Below are 25,574 nucleotides of genomic sequence, written 5' to 3' on the forward strand. Positions count from 1 at the left end.
AGGAGAGACTCAGATTATTATTATTAGTCTTTTTGATCCATATTGATATAATGCAATGTTTCTGGTCTACATAGACCAATGCTATATGATCAATGCATCTATTTCACATTTTTCCCCTAATTAGACACAATAATGGCTTCCCAAACCCTCTAAATTGGCATTGCGAACATATTTGTGTCTCACTCATGGTTTCCCAACCACACAATCAGGATCTGACCTCATAACTTCTAGATGAAACTAAGTCTAACTTAATCCTGCGATGGTCTGGCTCTCATCATGCATTCCTTTGAAGTGATTGCACTTTCTTTGCCTAATTTAACTGAATAGGGCTTTGTTTATTTGGCGTAGCTTTGGTGTGCCGAAACCCCAGTCCAGTGTTTACCCTCAGGCCGATATAGTGTCAGTTTTGCTTGATTTTGCTGTATTTAGTCTTTAAGCCACTGGTTCCAGATCTGTTCCTAATGCCAGGTGACCTCCCCCCCACCCATCAGCAGTGATATTTATCCCATATGTGAAGCCGAAAATCTGGTTATTGGCTTTCATCGAGTACACTCAAACACGCGTATCATTTTACACTCCAAAATGCAATTAGTGTGGAATTCGCTTTTAAGGACAACGCACGGCTGTGTTTTCGCCCTCATGCAGGCTTTGGTCATTAAACGTATATTTACAATGGCCAATGCGCTCTGTAATTGGTGCCTGTATAAGTTCTCGGCCTGTGGTGAAAAGTTGTTGTCCTAGCTAGTGGATTATTATGTAGTTTTTGTAAGCATGGTTAGCATGTCCTTGGATCAGTTTCAAATTAGAAAAGAACCAAGGCTAAATTCTCGGCTTTGCAATTGTAACTTGGCACCTTTGTAATTGCATTCTTAAAATAAATATGTATGATAAGATCTTCACACATATACTTACTAGTTATAATGCTATAGTGTCTGTGACTTGCAATATCACTCATAAAATGTGTGTGTGTAGTGTGTGTTGTTGTTCACGGAGGAGATCATCTTTGTTTGAAAAATAGTCCAATTTACAAATTCATTAGCTCCGTGATAGAGCCTTGCATTAGCAGCGCAAAAGGTCACGAGCTTGAACCCATGGAAAACACATTCTGATAAAAATATGTATACCTTTTCATGCACTGTAACTAGCGTTGGATTAAAGCGTCGTCCAAATGCATAAATGTAAATTTACAATGTTTGAAATGTAAAGTGAACAACCAAAGTTGAATTGAGTGGGCTGATGACTCAAAATGTCGATAACTTATCCAGATCTTTCACCAGTTTTTTATTTAGACATTATCAATGGGCATTATTAGGCCATTTTAAAGCCCCCCCCCCCCACAAAAATATTTTTAGCCCTTCTTAAAATGTAGCTTTGTGCACAGATTTGTGATTGATTCAGTCTCCTTTAAATTTCATATGAAAACGGCAGCAGGCTCTTCGGCTTAAACCCCTCTGGACTGAATAAGGTCTATGCTTATAGATTGGGCTTCCTTTTTCTCTTTGTACTGTTTTACAACAAAACTCAATGCCATGTTTTTATTCTTAAAGGGACACTTAACTTTTTTTGAAAATAGGCTCATTTTCCAGCTCCTCTATACTTAAACATATGATTTTTTACCTTTTTGGAATCCATTCAGCTGATCTCCGGGTCTGGTGGTTCCACTTTTATAGCATAGCTTAGCATAATCCATTGAATCTGATTAGACCATTAGCATCGCGCTAAAAAAATAACCAACGAGTTTTGATATTTTTCTTATTTGAAACTTGACTTTTCTGTAGTAACATCGTGTACTAAGACCAATGGAAAATTAAAAGTTGCGATTTTCTAGCCGATATGACTAGGAGCTATACTCTCATTCTGGCGTAATAATCAAGGACTTTGCTGCCGTAACATGGCTGCAGCAGGCGCAATGATATAACACACTGCTTGATAATAGTTTCCTGCTATTGAAAGAAACCAAGGGGACTATTTTCAGGCAACTTTGTAACTACAGAAGAGTCAAGTTTTAAATAGAAAAAATATCGAAACTCTTTGGTTATTTTTTAGCGCCATGCTACTGGTCCTATCAGATTCAATGGATTATGCTAAGCTATGCTAAAAGTGGTATTGCCAGACCCAGAGATGGGCTGAATGGATTCCAAAACGGTAAAAATCTAATGTTTCACCCTTTAAAGTGATCTTTTTACTGTATAATGATGAGATTAGCTGTGTTAGATGGGACTGCTGCCTTAACTTGAAAATGCGACGCACATCATGTGTGCGGCAAGGCGCTTCCTACCCAAAAATAGTGCGAAGAAGAAGTGAATATGCTATGACTGGCTAACTGTAACCTTGTAACAAAGTTACCACATTTAGCGTAGCTTAGCATAATCCATTGAATCTGATTAGACCATTAGCATCGCGCTCAAAAATAACCAAAGAGTTTGATAGCAGAGAACTATTTTCAGGCACTGGTAATATCATTGCGCCTCCTGCAGCCATGTTACGCCAGCAAAGTCCTTGATTATTACACCAGAATGAGAGTATAGTTCCAAAACATATCGGCTTAGAAAACGTTTTAATTTTCGGTTGGTCTTACACTATGTAATTACAGAAGGGTCAAGTTTTAAATAGGAAACATATTAAAAGTCTTTGGTTATTTTTTAGGCGCGATGCTAAATGGTCTAATCAGACTCAATGGAGATTTTTTTTTCAAAAAGCTGAATGTATTCCAAAACGGTATGAATTAAATGTTTAACTCTAGGGAAGCTGGAAATTGAGAATATTTTTAAAAAAGTGGAGTGTCCCTTTAAGGTTTATCATTTATTTCGATAATATTCTTTATTATCGTTTATTTAGATTTCCTGAATAATTTTTATGAAAGTTACTGCCGTTAACATGATATCTTTTGTTCAGATTTGAGTTTAAAATTCAGCCTTACATTGTTTACATCTGTGCCAGTCAGTGCAGTAGCCTGTAGAAATATTTATCTAATGTGGGCCACCCCATTTAATCCTAGCACTATTCGTATATATACGCCTAACCTTACACTGTATTCTAACTAATTTTCATTGTATTTATTTATTCATTTTTATTATACCCTCATTGGGGGTCTGTGCCCTGCCCCCCTTAAAATGAAAATCCTAGAATCGCCCCTGGACCTTACAGTTTAATAATTAAATACTGGAGATGGCCTAGCTACAGTATACGAGCATGTGAAACTGGGTGTTAGTCATGCCCAAACATGACAATATTGCATCTCTCTCAATTCGTGTTTACTGTGTCAGTGATTCCCCAACATAAAATGAATCCAATAAGCACAGTTAATAACCATGTGTGATTATTCTGCCTCTCCGGTTTATTCATCTATTCAAAATCTCATTTGGCTTATCTGCTAACGCAATTTTTAGCGCTCTCCAGCTAACTCCGTCACCTGATACAAACTGTGGAAACCTGGCCAGCGCCGCCACATTTTCATGACATATTGTAATGCGCCATAATCATCAGCCCTGCGGTAAGCAACCATTATAGCTCCAGTAACCCGTGGTGTGTGCTACGCCACCCCACACTGCAGACAAAAAGTGCCCACCCTCACGTCTTCAGCCTCTAAATCCACTTCACTCTGAGGACGAGCGTATTTAAAACAGCAAAGTTGACGATTTTGTTGCCAAGCTCCAGAAGTGCTTATGTCTGTCTGTTTGGGTGGCGGGGGACAAGCTTTATCTGTCTTTGCAGAGCGGGAGAAAGATGATTTCATGTGTAATTTCCAAATGGGGGGATTGTTTCAGATGAAAGAAGCGGTCGCTGGTGCTTTGGCCCTCAATGGCCCTTTCTTCTGGGTTTTCTCGCTCTCTTTCCTCTCATTTTTTACTTCAAAATGATAAGGTTTAGTGGTGTGTCCATGATTCTAATCTTATTCAAACACTAAAGCTTTTGGATACCCGACATCAGTAGGAGAATTAAAAGGGAAGCTCTCGGCGGGAGGGCAGGCGTTTGGTGCTGGTAAAACTTCTTAAGATCCAGAGAATATCATGCATACTAGTCACAGTGGCTTAAAGCGGATGTCATTTAGTGTCACGGTGGCTTTTCAATAGTAAACTTGTTTGTTTACAGATACTGATGGCATGACTTGGCGAACTGTGCATACACTTTTAAAAAATTTGGGCTAAATGGTTCCATAAAGAACCTTTAACATTCAAAGAACCTTTCTGTTTTTCAAAAGATTCTTTAGATTATAAAATATGAAAAAATGGTTCTTAAAGGAACCAAAAATGGTTCTTCTATGGCATCAATGTGAATATTTTACGCAGTTTTATTTTTAAGAGTGTATTGTTGGGTAATCATACAAGTATCAGTGGTTTGTTTATATATTATTTAGTAGGGCTGGGCCGATCCACTTTTTCTATTACCGATACGATTTCGATACCTGTATTCTGAGTATCGACCGATACCGATCCCGATCCAATACTAGTATTTTTCTTGATCCATTTAGAATTGTGTGTATATAAACACATAAATATATATACGCACACATATACACACAAAACATGTTGCACAAAATCAAGAGAATATCATGTCAAGTGAATTTTTTTTTTAATGAGATACAAGTTAAAAGAATTTAAGTGTTTTTACAAATTTAATAATTGTTTTTGAGTGGACATACGACTGAGCAAATAAAAAGTTCAAGTACATTTTTACTTAATTGCGCAAACTGTCACAACATGAAAGACTTTTTAATCAGATGTTTAAAATACGGCTTTTGTGTGTGTTTGTGTGTGTGTATGACATATTTAATTCACGCTACTCCAGTGTATTAACTCGGCGAGCACCAAACCATTCAGTTTTTGTGACCTTAAATATCTTCATATTTGCATTTGTTTTTCGCATAAGGCTGTTGAATATATTAGGAAGATTTTGAATATAGTGTATAATAACATTTATGGTGCTTTTATAATAGTTTGACTTTTCTGTAGCATGACAGTAACAACCACAAGTAATGCACAGTATCGGATTTGGATCGGCCCCGTTTTTTCGATACCCGATCCAGCAAAAAAGGTCCGTATTGACCCGATATCCGATCCAAAGTATTGGATCGGCCCACCCCTATTATTTAGTGTTTATTTCGGCTAGATATCCAGCTGTCTTGATATTTGTCACTTATAAAATATTCATGATTTTTAATAAATTCAGTGCTAAATTGTTGTTAGATTAGACTTAAAGACATTTTAAAAATGTATGTATTCAGCTGAGGCTTACAGTGCATTCTATACATTTGTGTTTTCCTGGGAATCAAACCTGCAATATTTTACCATCTACAGTACCAGTGAGCTACAGGAAATAAAAGAGACCCCATATACAAAAACCAATGCTTCCTAAGCTTCTGAAGCTTAGCATTCAGTGCTTATACTGTACTACACAGGAAACGGTTAATCTTTGCCTTTGCCGTCAATAAGTCCCTCATTTTTGAAGATCTTACAGTTGCTGACATTCAAGTCTTTGTTGCTCAGTCAAGCTTAATGGTGTGATGCACCTAACGGTCCCTTTGGTTAGACCTGATCTGAGTTCAGCCCACTTTAAACCGTTTGAAGTAACACAGTGATTTTCCTGTCTGTATCTGTTCAGTGCCATAAAAGACAGATTTCGTTTTTAGCATTCCAATGCTTTCAGCAACTTCCTCTTTTATACCGGTAACATTTATCAAAATGTTTATAATGTCTATAATGTGTATGTGTATATACTGTCAACTCCAGTGCATATTTCTCAGGGTAGTTTTATTTTTGGATTTTTTTTTTATATTCCTGACAGTAACTTTTTAATATTTATACATAGACAATATTATCATACAAACTTCACTATGAAACCATAGGCATCAGATGCCAAAAGAATGTGGATGTGTCCAAAACATTTACTGGACTAGATGCCATTTTTATTCTATTCTGGTGCCTTTTAATTAACTCATTCCCCGCCAGCCATTTTTTGAGATTTCATAAAATGCCTTTCAGGAAAATGTTCACCACTATAACACCAGATATGGTTCTATATAGCAGTGGTTCCCAAACTTTTTCAGCGTGCGGCCCCCCTTGTGTACAGTGCATTTTTTCGCCCCCCCCCCCCGAAAGAAAATGTATGACAAAAACAGTTTTAAAATGTAATATTTTAATTAAACAAAACATATAAAATTATACCTAGTAGTGCTGTTGGTTAGTTGGCTTATTATTTTTTAGGTTTAATTACACAGAATTCATGATAAATGAATGTATTTTATAAAATGTCATAAACTGGGGCCCCCCTGGCACCATCTCGCGGCCCCCCTTGGGGCCCCGGCCCCCAGTTTGAAAACCACTGCTATATAGCACACTATGGTTCTATACAGGTACTACATAGGTGCTATATGGCACTTAAAATGATTCCTCTATGATTATGAGCCAGTGAACCACTTTTAGTGCTATTAAGCATCGTGTTTTTTCTCTGTATTTTTTAGCAAAAAGCTGAAATAATTGCATATTTGTGAAATGTTTTTTAGAGATCAGATTTAGAACGATTATCAAATCATACACAGAGTTTAGTAAATAACGTTTTGGCTTTATTTATTTTTTCATAAATTGGGTAAGCCAATCTAGTGGACAATCGCGGTTTTGCAGATTAACATAAAAATTCATCAGGAACATGTTTTTTTAATGCAAATGTTTTCTCTTAATTGATGAGATAACTTGTCAATGGTGGGGAAAAATTAAACAGTTAAACAGTTGCTTTTATAGCCTAAAAAAGCTGTAGCTAAAACGCGGAATAGAGTGAAATATTTATTAAGGAATTTCTCTAGTGGAATGGATTTTACTGATAGCGTGAACAGACATATGTGCTAAATTAGAGAAAAAGTGAGTGGGTCCAATATTATTGGACTTAAAAAGTGGGTGGGTCTTGTCCCACCCACATATAATGGTTCCTTGAGCTTATGTATGAAACAAAGTAAATCAAGAAAATTAATTATAATGGTAAAATTAATTATTTTAGCTTAAATCATTGTATCCGTGAAAATAATTTTTATTTGGGGACAAGAAATTGGATAAATGTTTTGCTATAGACGTTTATAGCAGTAACAACATAAACAAAAACTTGTGGACCAAACTTAAAGGAAAACACAGCCGTTATTTAATATTTTACTGTTCTTACCTCAACTTAGACAAATTAAAGCAACACTAAAGAGTTTTTGCTCTTTGCTCCCCCTACAGGTTGGAAGCGGAATTGTCCATTACCACTGTCGTAAATAATTTAGCCTACTGCAGCAAAGCTGGCTCTGATTGGAATGTAGGTCTGCCATAAAGCAAGTTTTTGTAGTTTTCACTCGAACTACAGGACCGCGACCCAACGGTTGCAAACTTCTTTAGTGCGGTTTTGGCCGATAGAGGGCTGCAAAGCGAATGTGAAAGTGCCGTTCACCCTGTTTCAGTGGATGAACGACTGAAACTTTTTGGAAACTTTATTTTAAGGTAAAAAAAAACTATTTGGTGTTGCTTTAATAGATACATATCTTTTTACAATGCATGCACTTAATCTTTGTACAGCCTGTTGAGAATGTGTTAGCATTTAGCCTAGCTCCATTCATTCCTTAGGATCCAAACGGGGATGAATTTAGAAGCGGTTAATTGGTTATCATATAGCACTGTATGACAGACACAGGCCCAACAATATGCAACATTATTAAAGTAGCCTAGGCTTTAAAAGGAAAATTGGATTACTGTAGAATGCTTTCACATTCTTAGCAGGCAGAAATTTCCTTTACAAAACAGATGGTGGGACCTGGTCAGCACACACCATGTCAAGGTGTGTTTTTTTAACCTTGCACTCGTATTGTTTTCATATTTATTTGTATTTTCGTTTAACAGTTGCATAGTTTAACCTTGCAGTCCGCAATCAGAACAGACCTGTGACTCATTTTTAGATCACAACCGGAACCGCTGAACTAGAACATATGAACCCAGTTCTCTAACCTAAATTAGTTTCAGTAGGCTTTGAATCAGCCAGACATCTGAAGCACACTAATAGTGGGTTGTCTCTTATTATTATGATTTCAGAGGAAGCTGTACTGTGAAGTCCATAAATATGATTTAGAGTCGTGTTGGGCTCTGTTTGAACCGTACGAATCCACCTGACAAAAAGCAAGGTGATGTAGTCAGGCACACATGCCAGCTTCAACATTTCTTAAGTGGTGTAATTGGGCTCTTTCTACCGCATATCATTTATTCAGTCGGGTATACAGTGATAATAATGATTGTATGCGTGAGGTTGTGTTTGCTTTCATTATCTTCCATCCTTGTTCAATTACTCGGAATCTGATTCTCGGAATAGTCCGTTATTTTCCTGACTACTGAAGAGATGAAGCAGGAGCTTGTAAACCGTATTTAGGGATTGGTCACGTTTACTCAGTATGGGAGGGATAAAATCATAGCGAAAAGTAATATGGAGTCGGTGTCTTCACATGTCTTTACTGTAATTAATATTACAGCTCGGTGTCACAGGAAGTTCCCGTAATCGTCCGCCAAATTCTCAACAAATCCCCGCAGCCCTGTAAATCCGCCTAAATCTCTCTTCACATGTTCCTTTACTCCTTTCTTCCCCCATTTTCATTTTTCTTATTTAATTTTCTTCTGTTCTCCGTTCCATTGTCTATATGTTTGCCTTTGTCGACCGTTGGTCTTCGTGGCGAGCACTCTTCCAGTTCAATCATTTGTTCAATCAATCTGTTTTCTCTATGCCTAGTTTCCGTTCCTGTTCTCTCCATCCTCATCTCAGCTCTTCCTCTACGCTTCATTTATCTATCCGCTGTCGGTGGGTTCATTCGTGACTATAGCCCCTTCTCTCTCCCATTTTTCTATCTCACCGGTGAACGTTTGCGGACGCCGGGCTGTCAAAGCTGTTAGCAGCAGCAGCAGTCTCCTCGGATCTCAGTGTTTTGGGGATTACCGCATACTTGCTATAGCACGTTTCATCCCCTCCCTGGCTGATTTGGTTTGTGTTTTCTAAAAGTCACAGCATAAATCACAAACTAGCCTAGTGTAAGGCCTGTACTCTGTCCCCAGGTATAGAAAATATTCATGTATAGGTCAAACATTATGTAATAAATATGTGTCAGACAGAATTATTTGAGAAAAACTGCATACAGTCTATGAGTAGTCCCCACATGGTCAAAATCAAGTTTTTATTGTTATTTTTATGTCTGTCTCTCAAAACCGAGTTGACAGATATATTGCCAAACCGATTTGGACCATTTTTACAATCTTTCCGGTTGTCCGATAGATTATTTGGTTGGGTCACGTTAGCGCATTAGCATTGTGTTCCAAGATAAATACACTTAAGACCATGCAGTGACCCACAGACCAGTTTGCCCACGACACCAAAGCACCGCAAGAGCAACCCGAGAGCAAACTGCTACACGTTGACCGGCTCATGTGACGTTGCACAAAATCAAACATAGCCAGTGTCTAAAAGGTGGTGAGATGACTATTCATCATTCCCCTCCCTGATGAAAAAAACAGCATACCAGCAAGACCAGCATATGTTGTGTTTTGGTGCTGGTTTGCTAGTGAACACCAGCTAAACCAGCATCATCACCAGCATTGGCACCAGCACCAAACCAGCATTAGCACCAGCATACCATGCTGGTCATCCCAGCAAGACCAGCATATGTTGTGTTTTGGTGCTGGTATGCTGGTGACCACTACATTGTGGTGGTCAAACATTTCCGTGAGGTGTCACATCTACAGTCGGTAACTACAACTGGCGACAACAAACTGAAACAAATTGACCTCGCAAACAGTGACAAATCCCGCGATCAGCTCTTCCTCAGATATTTGCATGCTGTCGGTAACTTATAAACAAGACACTGTTTTCCCCGCATCACTTGATGTCCAGAAAGCTGTGCTTGTGTGTGTTTGTGAGGAGGACAAGACATAAATATGTTTTGATGCTACATGCCTCTATCTAAGCAAATATATAACTTAGGCTGTGCAATTGTTGTGTTTTTGTATTGTTTTTACAAAGACAAAACAGAAGAACAGACACAAATCTTTTTTGGACTAATTATATATATTTTTTTACTTTATGAAAGTGAAACTTTTACTGAACTCTTACTCTTACTGACAAACTTAATGCAATTTATTTGTTAATATTAAGGAATTAAATACTGTTTTGTCATTAATTATAAATGTTATCTTAATCTATAAGCAGTAATTATTTAATTGCAAGTTTTTTAAATTAAGAGAATATTGCAAAAAAAAAAAAATGCAAAATCCATGTTTATTTAGTTTCACTAATTGTTTGTATGTTTCTCAGTTACTATAATAATATTTTAAATATCGGCCTATCGGCCACATTGCTTTATTCATATCAGCATCGGCCATAAAAAGGCATAATCGGTCAACCTTTATTTGAAATTGCCTCGTCACAATAGGGCTGGGTATCGATTCAAATGTTCCAGATCGATTCGATTTCGATTCACAAGCTATCAAATTGATTAGATTTCGATTCTCAGTTACATTTTCGATTCCAGTTCTCAGGTAGGTTTTTATACTCGATTCTCGATTCAACTCAATGAATATAGATTTAATACAAATACTATATTAATAAATCGTTTAAAAAAAAACGATTAATCGAAAAATCTTTTTTTTTTGCCCAGCCCTACATCACAAACATGTGACCAATCACATCACTCCAGTTGAATGAGTGGATTAGGCAGCCCAAGCCATAGATAGCCATAGACTCTGTGCTGAAACCTATAAACTGGCAACAACATACGAGAATGAACCATAGAAACCAGCATGGTCATATTAACTCTTTCCCCGCCATTGACGAGATATCTCGTCAATTAAGAGAAAACGCTTCCCCGCCAATGACGAGATTTTCCGTCTTTCCGCAATACCGCTATTATCCACCAGGGGGCGCCCTTCCGCAACTTTTTAAAACCGGAAGTATTGCCCTATGGCAAGCTGCTGCATGTCCGTGTCTGTTTTAAAGATCGCTCTGAATGGGATCTCTATGAAAAGTCCGTCACAAATATGGAATTATTTTTGCTTTTTGCTCAAAATATGGTGTTTTTGCAAAAACCTACCCATATTCAAAAGCTGATTGCAAAAGAACTACTAAAGGTAGGATGAAACGGTTTTTTTTGTTTGAAAGCAGAGGGTCTGTTCTTTCATTTGGTATATTGTATGTTTATTTATTTAAAGAAGAACATTTTCTGGAAGGCATTAAACTTTGTTGAAAATCATGAAAAACGCTGGTGCTGGCTGGCAACTTTTTTAAAAAACGCTGGCGGTGAAAGAGTTAATATAGAGATAGGATAATGATAAACATTTTCAACATTTACAAAGCAGCGTTTGTATTATCTATTCACAAATTCCCTACCTTAATTTCTCCTGCAGATCGTCTTTCATCTTTTATTTCTCCATTTGTTTTGTTGTTGTGGCTGACAGCGGGAGCTACTTGGCGCTTCCGTGACGTGATGCCAAAGGTTTGGGGATATCAAGTTACGTTGCGGAAGTTACGTTGCCACGTAGGCCTACGTAATTTAACCTTATCAAAGAACGTAATAAAATATAAAAATATATATTCCCAAATATTTAATGCTACAGAGAATTAGACGCAACATACCTGTTTTTTTATTTTGTTTTTAATGACCCACCCCAACCTGCCCCGCATTAAATTTACAATTTCTTTACCCGCCCAAACCCGACCCGCGGGTTACGAGATGACCCGCGCATCACTATCAGCTATGTTTCTCGAACTGCCGAACATGGCATCTGTGTACATATCAGCTGTGTTTATGGTCTGAGCTGGTGTAATTGAATGGAGGCAGGGACTAATTTGCATATTCATAGATTTGTGTAAACTAAATGAGACAGGGTTATAGTTACGTTCAAGCTATTTTAGGGCATTAAGGAAAAATGTATAAATGTGCTGTTTTGATGCTCAATGATGAGTTTTAAAAGTGAAATTATCAACTACAGGGGGAGTACAAACTTCATCAATTGGTACTCATTCATAACATACATAGACCAGTTGTAATTGGCAGCCACTTTATTGTTGAAACAAGCTTTTGCTCTAATTGTGCATACAGTACATCGATAATCCTGGATACCTGGATATTTAAAAATACAATTTGTGCACAAATTATTCCGAAATTATGTATTGTAAAGTTTCTTGTGTACTAACATCATAAAAACAAGAGGTACTCAGATATGCTTAATTGTTATCTTCTGCATGTTAAAAATGTCTTATTACAAGGCTCTCTGGAATGCTTGATTCTGATTGGTCAGTTGAGACATTTGCAGGTTCGTTCTTTTCAAATAATAACCACTCCAAAATAATAACGCATAGCCGGTACTACTTTTACGAGTAAAATCGCTCCGCGCCAATAAAGATCAATAAAGATTACTGTTTGGCGCCATCTTGTGACAAACACTGGACAACCACGACAAGACACAGACAGCTTACTGAGACTGAACTTGACAAAATAGAGCGTGATAGCTACGAAGCCAACACACAAAAAAATACAGAATGGGCATTAAAACTTCTCAAAGACTGGCTAAAAGAGAAAAAATGGAGACAGACAAGTATGAAGCAGAGGATCTTAATAAGGTATTACGATCATTTTATGCATCTGTGCAAAGTTTTGCGGAAGGATAAAAATGTTAATTTAAAACAAATATGCCAATAAAATGTTTCAAATTCATATTCATGTCCGTTTTTTTTATTATGTGGCAAGTAGCCGTGTAATAAGCGGGATAATGTAGAGGCAGCCGGTAGTTATCGGGAAATAAGCCCCTTCAGTGTGATACAAGACCCTCCGCTTCGCGTCGGGTCCTGATCACTCTGTCGGGGCTAATTTCCCGATAACTACCGGCTGCCTCTACATTATCCCTTACAGGTAAAAGGTTCTTTGTAATTTCACTTAATTCACATTCACGAGCCGACATTGCACAATTTCCTGCAGAACTTTCAGTAAAGATTGTCAGACCTACTGTAGCAACGTTAACAAAGGTGGGCAGAGCTATGTAAAGCATCAGTTAACTGGTTTGTTAGCATCAAACTGTTTTCTTCCAAGCTGTACTAAAACAGGCCATGTCCAATAATAACGCTTGTTAGTTCCTAGAAAAATCCCCTGCTGCAAAGAGCCGACAAGATGAAATTAAACTCTGCTGTACATTGACTGAATAAAGGTTTTTTTGTTCTGCTGGAAAAGACAAATGTGAGTCATTCTAGTTTGATGGCCTTCATGGGGGGATGATGGAGTCTTTAAAAGAATCTCTCATCTTGATGATACCAAGGCAATTTAAATGGAAAGTGAAAAAAAAGAATTTATGCATAATCCATGATTTCTCCCATTTCTGCAGTTTTTTAAAATTGCAACATTCATTTTTTTTCTTTTGTTCTTTCGTTCCATTTTTGTCCTATTTTCGTTCCACTGGTTACCCCCTTTTGTTAAAATATTTGTTCCATTTTGTTCCATATTCGATTCCATTTTGTTCCATTTTCTGTCCCATGCCCCCAATTGTTCACTCCATTTTGGGGTTTTTGTTCCATTATCTCGGTTCTTTCTGGTTTTCTTTCTTCTGGTTCCATCTTTGTCCAATTTTTCATTTTTTCTGTCATTCCATTCTTTCCTTTCTTACTTTCATCAAGGTTCTGAAATTTCTTATTTTCCTTTTGTCTTTCAGTCTGAACCAGTTTTTGTCTCCTACCACAGCACTTAACTTGCCTCAAAAAGAAGAGGAATATGGGAGTCAGAAAGGAAAGAAAATGCGAAACGAACCTCCTTTGCATAAAATGCCAAGTTATAGTAATCTTAAACGCTTGCCGTGGAACTCTAAATAATCACCGTGCTTTTGGAGATGAATATATTAGCATAACTTAGAGCTCTGGAAGTAATCACCAGTCTCCGAGAGTGCGGGTCTCCCCGCGGGCTTGTTTCGGTCTGGACTGTCTCTCACAGTTTAAACCCTGACCCTCCTGGACAGATTCGATTGTGGAACCAAAACCCAGTGGTTCTCCCTAAAGTGTCTTACCAATAAAAGGTGATTCAAGGTGAGGAGTAGTTCAGCCCTTTCTGTGTTCTTCGAAAAGAGCAAAAAGTATATTGTGCCAGAATATATTTTTGCTAACTAGCGTTCAGACGTACTGTCATCGAGCTGGCACATGTGTCACGGTGGCACAGGGTGGACCTTAAGGGCACAAACAACGACATTACAGAGGAAAACAAAACTCGACAACATTAAGCCGCAGCGCATTAAGTTTTCAAATCATATCCAAGAACGCTGCGTTATCTTATGCCACAGATGTTAACACATTTCAAAATGACACGTTTCACTTTTAAAGTGTCACTTTACAGAAATGCAAATTTGGTTATTTGCTTGATTTTAGCAGAATAACGTGGGGGAGCGTGGGGAAGGCTTCAGCTTTCAGCATTTGCATTTCCTTAAATGTCCCCATCTTCATTTGACTCACTTAGTAATCGCAGAGATCCGAGCGCTGTCGATGGTTATGGCGAGATGGAGGGAAAATACAAGGCTCATTTGTAAATGCTGGTGAGGTTGTGTGCTTAAAACTCCTTACTCATCTTCTCTCTCATTCATCTCTCTCTCTCCCTCGGTTGTGTTCATAAAATTCCCCTTATTAGCATATTCTTCCTCTGAAGTTCATAAAGAACCACATATGGACTGGCCCTGCAGAATGCTGCCCATTTTATGAGCCGAGTTTGGCATCTATGATATCAGCCTGAAAGTATGTGTGTCACACATTGTATTGAGCTCTTCTCTTCTGTATTTTCAAAGCACACACAAAGCATTTTATTATTTGAAAAGATGAATGAAAGGGGAATAAAGAAATGTTTTGGTGCTGTTGAATTTGATTGTGCAAGGGACATTGTGCCGGTTTGCACTGGCTGATATGAAGGCCGGAGAGATGTGCTTGCCTCCTTTTAACTGCAAACACAGATTCCTTTTGAATACGTTGCGATAGCGCAGCCATGGCTTGTTGTGACTTCCGTCGGCTATCTTTGTCCTGGTACACTTTTTGATGCGAGTGGCAAGACGCTTCTTGGGGAGGTTGTGTGAACACTTTCTGTCTTGGAAGTGTTAAAGAAAAAACAAACAAGCATAGAGAATAACACCTGTGCATTTCCTTATTGCACATATTTATTATGATGACATATGATGTTACTTGTGCACTATTCTACGTCATGTTGTAGTATAAATAAAGTGTAGGTAGTGGAAATTCCAAAAAAGAAAGTGCACTTTAAATACATATGATACACATATTTTAGACATTTATTGTGTAGGTCGCAGTTTTGCCTATGTGACGAAGAGAAGCGAGGCTATTAGATGCCATTAAAGTTTACCTGCAGAGATGATTACACTTCAGTCTGACGATGGCTGAGGTTATGTTGGGCAAAACAGCTAACAGTGATATAACATAAAAACAATGTACCAATTGATTTTTGTTAACTTGGATTGTGTTGTGCGCTTGACGTTATTTGCTTTCGTCTGGGAAACTGCTTACACTTCTGGTTAGTAAAAACAATGTTTTTCAAAGTGTTTAATTTGGGATGATACTACTCTTCTTAAATTCATGCACTAGATTGTTAAGTTCATAGCGTATAGTTTAAGTGCATAATGTATAGTATGTCATTTCAGATACAGCTACATACTTGCTTGTTACAGGAAAAAAGCGTCTGCCAAATGCATACATGTTAATGGTATCATGTTTTTGCCAGGATTTTCATTCAGATTTCATTATCTTATCTAAATCTTTCATAAAGACATAAAGACTGTCCTTATAAAATCTTCATATATTAGTGATGCAACAATACACAGTTCAAGGTTCAATACAATTTTCGGTTCTTGCCCACGTTTTCGGTTCGGCTTCGGTTCTGATGCCTTGGCCTATTAAAGTGTTTTTTAAGTATTTTATGCTTAGGTAACAGGAACAGTGAGATTTTAAGAAGCAAAAATACTGGTTTTAATTGCAGTTCTCTTTATTTTATGTAAATGCAAAAATCATCTTACATATTTCTAGTGTATTGATACAATAATATAAGATATAATTAAATAAAGACTTATAAAAATGATATCCTATTCAAACTGGGGAATATGTGAATTCATTACATTACATAAATTGGCCATTTTATATACCTATACTAAGTAAATTAAACTTTACATTGTAAATGAAGGCTATACCTTACAGTACTGTACTACTGTTAAATCCAACATCATGCTGTCTGTGTAGAAACCAAAAATGCGTTCCTCAATCAAGATTACTGGTGGGATTTATTTTAGCACCATGCGCATTCTCTTCTGGAGTTGAACGTTTTCAACTTGCACGGAAGACGTGTTTGAGGCAAATAACGCGCGTTTGCATCAATAACAAGCCCAATTTGTGTCATTCGCATTGCCCCACGCGAATTTGCGTCTTTACATTGATGTTGTATGTAATCTACACGCGCAAATAATTAATCCACACCTCAGATTTAAAAGACAGTGGTGCTGCTTTTTTGTTGTTGTCGTACTTCTGTTGGGTATGTGTGCACGTGAATGAAATCTGACCAGCAAAGCAGAGTTAAAGCAGCTAGCGCACAGTGACTGGATATCAACTCGCTGTGGCGTTTAAGCATGCAGATCACGCGGGCGCGCACATTAATAAAAGTGCAGGGAATGTATAACTGACAGATTTATATATATTATTTTAGTATTCTTATTTAAATTGTTCAAAAACAGTTGTTAAAGCCTGATCTCATATGAACATTGTAGGTATTTTACAAGTTGGCTAATACGTATGAATTTGTACAGTATAAAAATTATTCGCTGGTTCAACTTAAAAAGTAGGGGAGAACCGGGGCGAAAGAAACGCGGGATGAATGTAAAAAAAAAACGATTTTCTCTGAGCCGTGATAACATTTGCAGTTCAAACTATGACTGCATCTTTAGCACGCAACCCTTGAAAGAGCTGACAAATATCACATAATTCCGTTACCGTTTTGTGTGTGTAGGTCCAGAAAGCTGTTTTCAACCATAAGTAAATTCCTAAAGCTTTAATTGTTTCTGGTTTCATGTGTTCAAGTACTGATCAATCTACATGTTATTTAGTAACACATTCTGAGGTTTGAGTTTTTCAAAATAAAAGCAAATCGTGTTTAAATGTGAGGAGTTCTTGTCGGAATGAAAGTAACACTTGTTATCTTTGTCCTGCTGCTAATACTGTTGTATATGTTGAAAATGTATATTATGCTAATTTAATTTAATTTTCACAGTGTTCATACTGTTGAAAGTTATTTTAATTCTCAACAATTCAAGTTTGTACTGTTGGTTGCTTTTGAACATTTGATGAAACTGAAAATTATAATAAAAATGTCATTTCATTATTTTTGGAAATATAGTTGACAAAATATGTTTTAAAACAAACGCATAGTCATGTTTATTTACTAAAAACACGTGTAAAACAAAAATCTATCTTGTTTTGTTGTGTTACTTTTGATCCACCTTTGTGTGCGTCCCAGCTGACAGGCAAAAGTAACAATGTGCCACTTATGTTCAAAGTGAAATTATACAGAAGTCATTTTACATTTGTTCAAAATTCCACCTGGTATTGATAGACCACATTTGTGAGTTATTGAGCACGGCAAATATATATATATTTCTAAAACATCATCTTTTAAAATTACGTATTTCTGAAAATGTTTACTTTCGCCCATTCTCTGCCATAAGTTACCTGGTTGCCTTACAAATTGAGTTGATTTGATTAAAATAGGGATGCAGCGAATGTTTGGCAACCGACATTATTGATAATTTAACTAATTTTCGGTCTTAGGCCGAACAAGTGAAAAGACAGAATAAATTTTAACGAACAATGAGGCCTTTGATGACGCGATAAAATAGTAACCAACAGGTTTATAAATGCAACAGCATTTCAACTTTCATTTATCATTTAAAAATAAGACATCCTGAACACTACGCAACATATGAGAAAGACATGGAGGCGATTATGATCCTGGACTAAATGCACAAGCAGGAAGAGCGAGATATTCCTTATAGATGAGAAAAGGGAACAATGAAAAGCTTCAGCAGTATATAATAAAAACTTTCTAGAACCAGTAAAGTCCTACAATGATAAACACGCCTATATTAAAAGAGAAACTTGAGCGCTTTTTCGTCTGTCATGCTCCTGTCAATCTCTCACCGTCTCTTATTTTCCCTCTTGACCCTGACTGCACTCTAAAAAACAAACGGTGCTATATAGCACCAAAACAGTTGCTTTGGATCGTAACGATAGAAGAACCATTTTTAGTGCCATATAGCACCGGTGAAGAACCAGTGAAGCACCAGTGAAGCACCAGTGAAGCACCTGTGTAGAACCATATAGTGCTATGTAGAACCATATGTGGTGCTATATGGCCCCTATATGGTTCTACACTGGTGCTTCACTGGTGCTTCACTGGTGCTTCACTGGTTCTTCACCGGTGCTATATGGCACTAAAAATGGTTCTTCTATCGTTACGATCCAAAGCAATTGTTTTGGTGCTATATAGCACCGTTTGTTTTTTTAGAGTGTGAGCAAATGCTATGAAGTAAATGCTGTGCGTTCGACTGTGCGTGTATGTTCGTATACACTTAAAAAAATAGACTACACTACAATATTTTTTAAGCGTCTTGCTTAAGTTTCTTAAGTTGGAGTGATAAATATGTAATTGCATTTTGTGCAGGAAAAGACTTTTAGCCAAGACTTATTTAAGTGGCCAAATGGAAATGGAACCATTTTAACAAACCAACTTTACCCAAGTGACCCAAGGCCCTATAATGTTTGCTGGAATGTTAAACATTTTTTTATTGTTAACTAATGTGAAATTAATATAGTAAAAAGTGAAAATGTAACGTATGCAATGGTGATAAAATTGGCAAAATAATAAAAAAAAAAATTTTTTGGTTGTTCGGTATTGTAATTTTATTCTGCTTCGGTCAAGAATTTTCCTTTCGGTGCATCCCTAGAATAAAATATTACTAAATATTAAATATATATATTATAAAAAATGTTTCATCTAACTTTATTTTAGTCAAATTTACCTGGCTGCCCTACAATTTTAAGTTGAACCAATTTTTTTGCAGTTGAAACAAATCATCCAAAAACATACGATTATCATAAAAAAACAATAATGAATCCCCGCCCCAACCCCAATTTTACATGGGCCAAAGCAAATCGTACAAAAACATACAAATGTGATCATACTTTACAAATAAGCCACATTCGTTCTATAAAACATGTTTAATTTGCCATGTGATAGTATTGGTCATTCACTGAAAACTTTATATAAAGACAAAAACTAAACTTTATATTGGGCTGAAACGACCTAGACTTGTATTATGTGAGGTTTGCCCTTTAAATCATCTATAATAGTGTACTGTGTCTGTAGAAAGGGGTTAAAACAATGCTTTCTTCATTGCCAGCCTGTCCAATGTGAGTCCAAACAGTAGTTACAAATAATAGAAATGTTTTCAATCTATTTACGTAACGTAAATGAAAGCCTTTATTGTGAACAGCCTTGAATGACACCCAGACTGCTGTTGACATTGCACTGAATCAGTTCCCTGCGGTTCGGTTTAAATATGTGAAGATCTGCCGATAATAGTGAGACTGACAGGATGCCAAATGTCTGAAAGAGAGTGAATGAGATGGCGTAAAAAAGCTAAAGTGAGAAAAGGAGGCAGGGCGACGCTCTGACTTATTCGCTTCTCGTCAGAAGAGCGAATGAAAGCGCTCTCCAGACAAACATGAAGCAAAAGGGGCTAGTGCATACATCGAATCGAAGCAGATGAAGGGAACGCTCACATCCGTCTCCCAACACAAGGAAGCGGCGTTCTCCTGATGTTCCAAGTGCAGACATTCCCTCCTTCTCATTTTGGTCTCTCGCTCACTCTTTTTCTCTTTCTGAAGGTTGTCTGGCTTGAACGCCCTCAGTAAATGTCAGAACAAGCTGCTGCTCTTCCCAGACCACGCAGTGGGAGAACCACCAACCTCATCGCCTTGGCAACCCCTTGTCTCTCGTCCGAAAGTAAAAGGCGAGGAGGTGGAGAAGAAAAGGCCTTTTATGCTGCTGCCCCCCTCCACACACACACTCAAACATGCCCGTCATGCCCCCGGCCCGACCGAGAGACCCTTCTGAGACCTGGAACATGTGGGTGAGCTCCCAGGCTTTCTTAAAAGAGTGGCTTGAAAGAAAAGTGGTTTAAAAAATGAGAAAACCTTCAAGTGATGCAGTTCTGTTTGAAGTTGCAGACATAGGGCAGCAATTAAATGTACTAACTCAGTCACTTAAGGACTTTGAGGGACTTTGCTTCTTGGTTTGAATGCGTTTGCTATTTATGGTTTGTTTACCAAATTACAGTTAATTTACACAGAATAAAATTAGATTGCTTTTGTAAATATTAGATACATCAGGAAATGGTGTAAACAAGTTTCAAATGCGACTGCATTATATTTTATTGTCATATAAACTAACAGAAAGCGTATCCTAGGTAACCTGATACTAAGTCAAAGAGTGCAGGAAGGTCTTTTGACAAAAATGTCAGACAGATTTGTTAAAGAAAGTAGAAAAATGATTTTAACTTGATAATACAGAGGGAGGGAGTGAAAAGTTTACAGTTTTGTGTTGATGAATGAGCTAATTTAAGAAATGCTGGTTAGACAAATGAAGAGCTCAGGTGCAAAAGCCTCTAAAGGGCTTGGTATACTTTTTTCTGCGTCTGCATCCGTCTCACGCAAGCGTGAACCCACGCATCCGTGCAGCTTTCAAAGTATACTCAACCGCAGCAACTCGTGTTGCTGGCCATGTACGACATGTACGCAATACAAATTGTTTCTTAACCCTATCCCCGCCAATGACGAGTTATCTCATCAATTAAGAGGAAAAAAATTTGCATGAAAAAACGTGTTCCTGATGAGTTTTTATGTTAATCTGTAATACCATGATTATCCACATGATGATTTACCCACTTTATAAAAAATTGAAGCAAAAAATTACTTAATAATTTTACACTCCGTGTATGTTTTGGTAATCATTCTGAATCTGATCTCTAACACAATTCCTTCACAAAAATGCTATCGTTTCAGCTTTTTGTTAAAAAATATTATTTTTGAGGAAAAATACCCATAAGCAGAGAAAAAATATAGACAGGATTTTTTCCCTGTTTGTTTGTTTGTTTATTGTTTGTTTGAAACCAGATGGTCTGTTCTTTCATTTCATATACTTGTATGTTTATATATTAGGGCTGTAACGATATATCGCGTGTCCCATTAAAAAGACCGGTCTAAATTCTATTCTGTATCCCAAGGCGGCAATTCTGTGTTTCATGCGCAGCTTGTGCGTGTACTTTGATCATTAGGAAGTCCTTATCAATCTAAAATCATTATGAGTCTGAGTCATTTATAACGTGCATTTAAAAACACTCGTTAAACAAAATCATTAAAAATATTCTTTATCATCACGAAAATACCTTAAACAATCTGAAAAACGGCGATATAAATATTCTTACGGCACGTCAGCTTTAACGCTTCCCAGTCACTTTTAATGGGTGATGTCATGCGTTGCCGAACTGAATTGTGGATCCGTCGGCGCCGCGTCACTGCCGTTGCTCACGGCAGAAGTTGAACATTTCTCAACTTTTCAAGCGGCAACGCGTGCGTCAGCCAATCATATCGCCTTATGCAAATAACCTAGGCAGAGCCAGCCAATTACGTTTATGGAAGACCGGAGCTTGTGTTGCGGCCACAGTGATTGGCTGTTGGCCACGCTTCAGACAAGCCTTCCGTTAAGCGTTAACGCTTAGACCCCGTGTGAATGTACCGTTATAGACATTTCCTGGAATAGCGTTTGTAATGCTACTTTTTCTGTGGCACAATTTGGAGTTTCTGAACGAGAGCGCCCTCTGGCTTTTGGATGTGGCGGCATTTCATTGTAATTCATTTAAATTCATTCATTGAGAAAACGGACATTTGCACGATAAATCGTTACAGACTTATTTAATTTTTTTAGAACAGGAGTGGGGAACCCTGGGTCCTGGATGGCCACTGTCCTGCAGAGTTTAGTTGCAACCCTAATCAAACACACCTGAATTTCAGTTCCAAGTAATCCTGAAGACTTGAATTAGATTTCTCAGGTGTGTTTAATTAGGGTTGGAACTAAACTCTGCAGGACAGTGGCCCTCCAGGACCAGGGTTCCCCACCCCTGTTTTAGAAGAACATTTTCCTGTAAGGCGTTTTGTGATACTTTTGTGAAAATCACAAAGTATTGTAGTGGAGTGTCCTGTCTGAATAATTTCTCGCGTATACGCTGTTGTACCCTCTTGATGACAAAAATGATGTCATGTGAATGGCACGCGTACGTGGACGGCCCTAGTATAACTTCGGCTTAAATGCATCTGACATGTTGTCTTGTGACATGCTTTTATGTTAACATTCAGCATTTTCACTTTAATAGCAATGAAAAGATTATTGGTCAGTAATTGAAATGCTATATTTCACAAATGCTACATTTCATAGGCGTTTCATAGAGATATTTTACATAAAAGTACATGAAAAAAGTCTCCAGTCACTCTTCATTGTCTTTTCTGAATAAAGGTGACATGCTCAAAAATTCGTCAATGTCCTAATGTATTTGGTAAACCTCCTTTAAAGCAACACTAAAGAGTTATTGCTCTTTGCTCCCCCTACAGGTTAGAAGCGTAATTGTTCATTAGCACTGTCGTAAATAATTTAGCCTACTGCAGCAAAGCTTGCTCTGATTGGATTGTAGGTCTGCCGTAAAGCAAGTTTTTGTAGTTTTCACTCGAACTACAGGACCACTACCCCACGGTTGGAAACTTCTTTAGTGCGGTTTTGGCCGATAGAGGGCTGCAAAGCCAATGTGAAAGTGCCATTCACCCTGTTTTGAGTGGATGAACCACTGAAACTTTTTTGGAAACGTTATTTTAAGGTAAAAAAACTCTTTGGTGTTGCTTTAACTGGGTAAAAAAGTGCCGGGTTGCAGAGGTTGGGCTGGAGCGCGGTTCACTTGGGCTCAGGCGCGGAAGGCGCAGTGTGATTGCTAATCGCACCAGAGTGCGTTTCAAAAGGAGAGACGTCAATTGTACGACCACTCGCCTTCATCTGTCTCCATAAAAATCTTATGATGCATGCAGCAGGGTTACGTGAATGTCCGAGCTGCCCATGTGATAGACCAACTTAGCAATACGATCGCATGTGAGAGGGCTGTGTGTCATCGCACACCAAACGACTCTGAATAAAAAAACACAGACTTAACATTGCGATGGGTTCCACTGTTAAGAGAACGCTTCACTTCCTGCTTTGTTCAAAACAATCACATCCTAATGACGAAAACGCACCCGGGCTCAGATCGATAAAAAGGCAGTGTAGTGCATGCATGTGGGGGAGTAGAGAGGGGGGAAAATCACGCTGGGTCATGGTTTGGTTTGGTTAGTATGAGTGCACCCTCAGTTCTTCTATGCACTTGGAGGACTTTGCTGAAAAACTGGCGAATTCTGCCAACAATCTGGTATTTTTTTAATGGCCTAAGGCCAGAATGAAGCAGATTTGTAGTGAAAGTATTTGATAAATTTGTATTTCATGCTGAAAGCATTCGATTAAGACCATTATCTTATTTTTGACGGAGGTGACATTTAGCAGCTTTTGCATCTGAGCTCTTCAAATATACAATGAAATCACAGATTTTTTTGAATGTCAAATTCTATTAAAATGTAAGCCAATGGGATATAATAATGTGGCTTTAGATAGGTCGGTGAACAGATCATTCTGCGGTTACGTCATTGGTGGAGGCGATGTTGCTATGTTGGGTGTCTCAAACAAGCAATGTTGAAAACAGCACAGATCCACACCGTTAAACTTTTTGGGAAAATCGCTTACTTTTGCATTTTCTCTGCAACATAAACCAGAAAAAAGAAGATTTGAAAAAAATCTCCAGTGATGCATTTCTTAAAGTAAAAAGTTTTCAAAATCCCAAAATACATGAAACGCCTAAGGCTGAAATGATCTACGCATGAAACAAACCTTGAATTCTATCTCTCAGAATTGAAAAGAACAAGAACTTTCAGTTGCGGACACGAACGATGCCTTTATGTATATATATATATTTTTCCCTGCGTGAGCTCCGTATTCTCCGTGCAAAGGAAGCTTTATGTGTCATCAGACCACATGGGGCCATTTTGTTGGATGGTACTTTGAGACTGCAGGTGCTCTTTCTATAATGGCTGCTGGGACTGCATTTCTTTCTCAAAAGTGCCCTGTCTGTCTCTCTTTCTCCCAGACTCCCTCTCCCCATGCGCCACCTCTTACTGTGTCTCTGCAGCTGAGCGCGTACCTCTTGAAAACTGTTGTTCGTGCAGTCTTTCGGAGAGAGAGAGAGAGAGAGAGAGAGCGAGAGAGAGAGGGTAGGTGTGTAGTCTGGTTTATGGCGATGTTCCATCAGGTCTCTGTGGTGACAGCATTTAGCAGAGCTCCTCTGGGAGAGAGAGAGAGAGAGAGAGAGAGAGAGAGAGAACGATCGAGTGAATAAGTCCAGAAACATACTTTACACAAGTATTTACATGCATATGAGAATTATTGGTCAGCGCATTGCAAGCGTGGCCTTGTTAAACATACTTGTGGTAAGAAGGATGAAGTTACCTTTAAATGTTTAAACCAAATATGTGACCCTGTCTGTGAAATCTAGGTTAGAGTCTCATAATCTTATAATGAGATTGAGACCATGAAAGTTGGATTTAAAGAGCACCTATTTCATTGCTAAAAACACTGTTATTTTGTGTATTTGGTATAATACAATGTGTTTGCATGGTTAAAAACGCATTATTTTCCACATACAGTGCATTTTTGTAGCTACAGAAGTCTTACTGAAACGCACAGATTTTGTACAAAACTGTCTCTGATTGGCCAGCTAATCCGTACGTTGGCCTGAATACCTTTGATGTTAGCCGGAAATGTGACGCTCCTTACCATGTTTGAAGGATTTGGTCACAATGCAGTGCTAACATGAATTAGCTTAAAGGTGCAGTGTGTAAATTTTAGCAGTATCTAGTGGTGAGGTTGCGAATTGCAACCAACGGCTCAGTACACTGCCCACCCCTCGCTTCTGCAACGCATAGAGAAACTACGGTAGCTGCCACCCGAAAAACATGTCATCGTCGGAGACAACTTAGTAACATTTGTCTGTTAAGGGCTTCTGTAGAAACATGGCGGCACAAAATGGCGACTTCTACGTAAGACCCTTGTGCATGTAGATAAAAACATAACGGTTTATTATAAAAAGGTCTTTATACACCCCTGATAATATAGTTTTGTATATTATTTTGCACTTCTGTCAAAATATCCTTCTAAAAATTAAACACTGCACCTTTATAGTATGTGAGTCCGAAGTGGGAGGATTTATGATAATGTCGGTCTTTACAACATCACCAATAATAGGAAGTAAACTGTTGCCTACAATCCGTGTGTTTGTTGTAGTCCAAGAAAAGAGATTTACGTTGGAGACGATTACTCGCGGCAT

This window comes from Paramisgurnus dabryanus, chromosome 8 (assembly GCF_030506205.2).
Source record: "Paramisgurnus dabryanus chromosome 8, PD_genome_1.1, whole genome shotgun sequence".
NCBI classification, from domain to species: Eukaryota; Metazoa; Chordata; class Actinopteri; order Cypriniformes; family Cobitidae; genus Paramisgurnus; species Paramisgurnus dabryanus.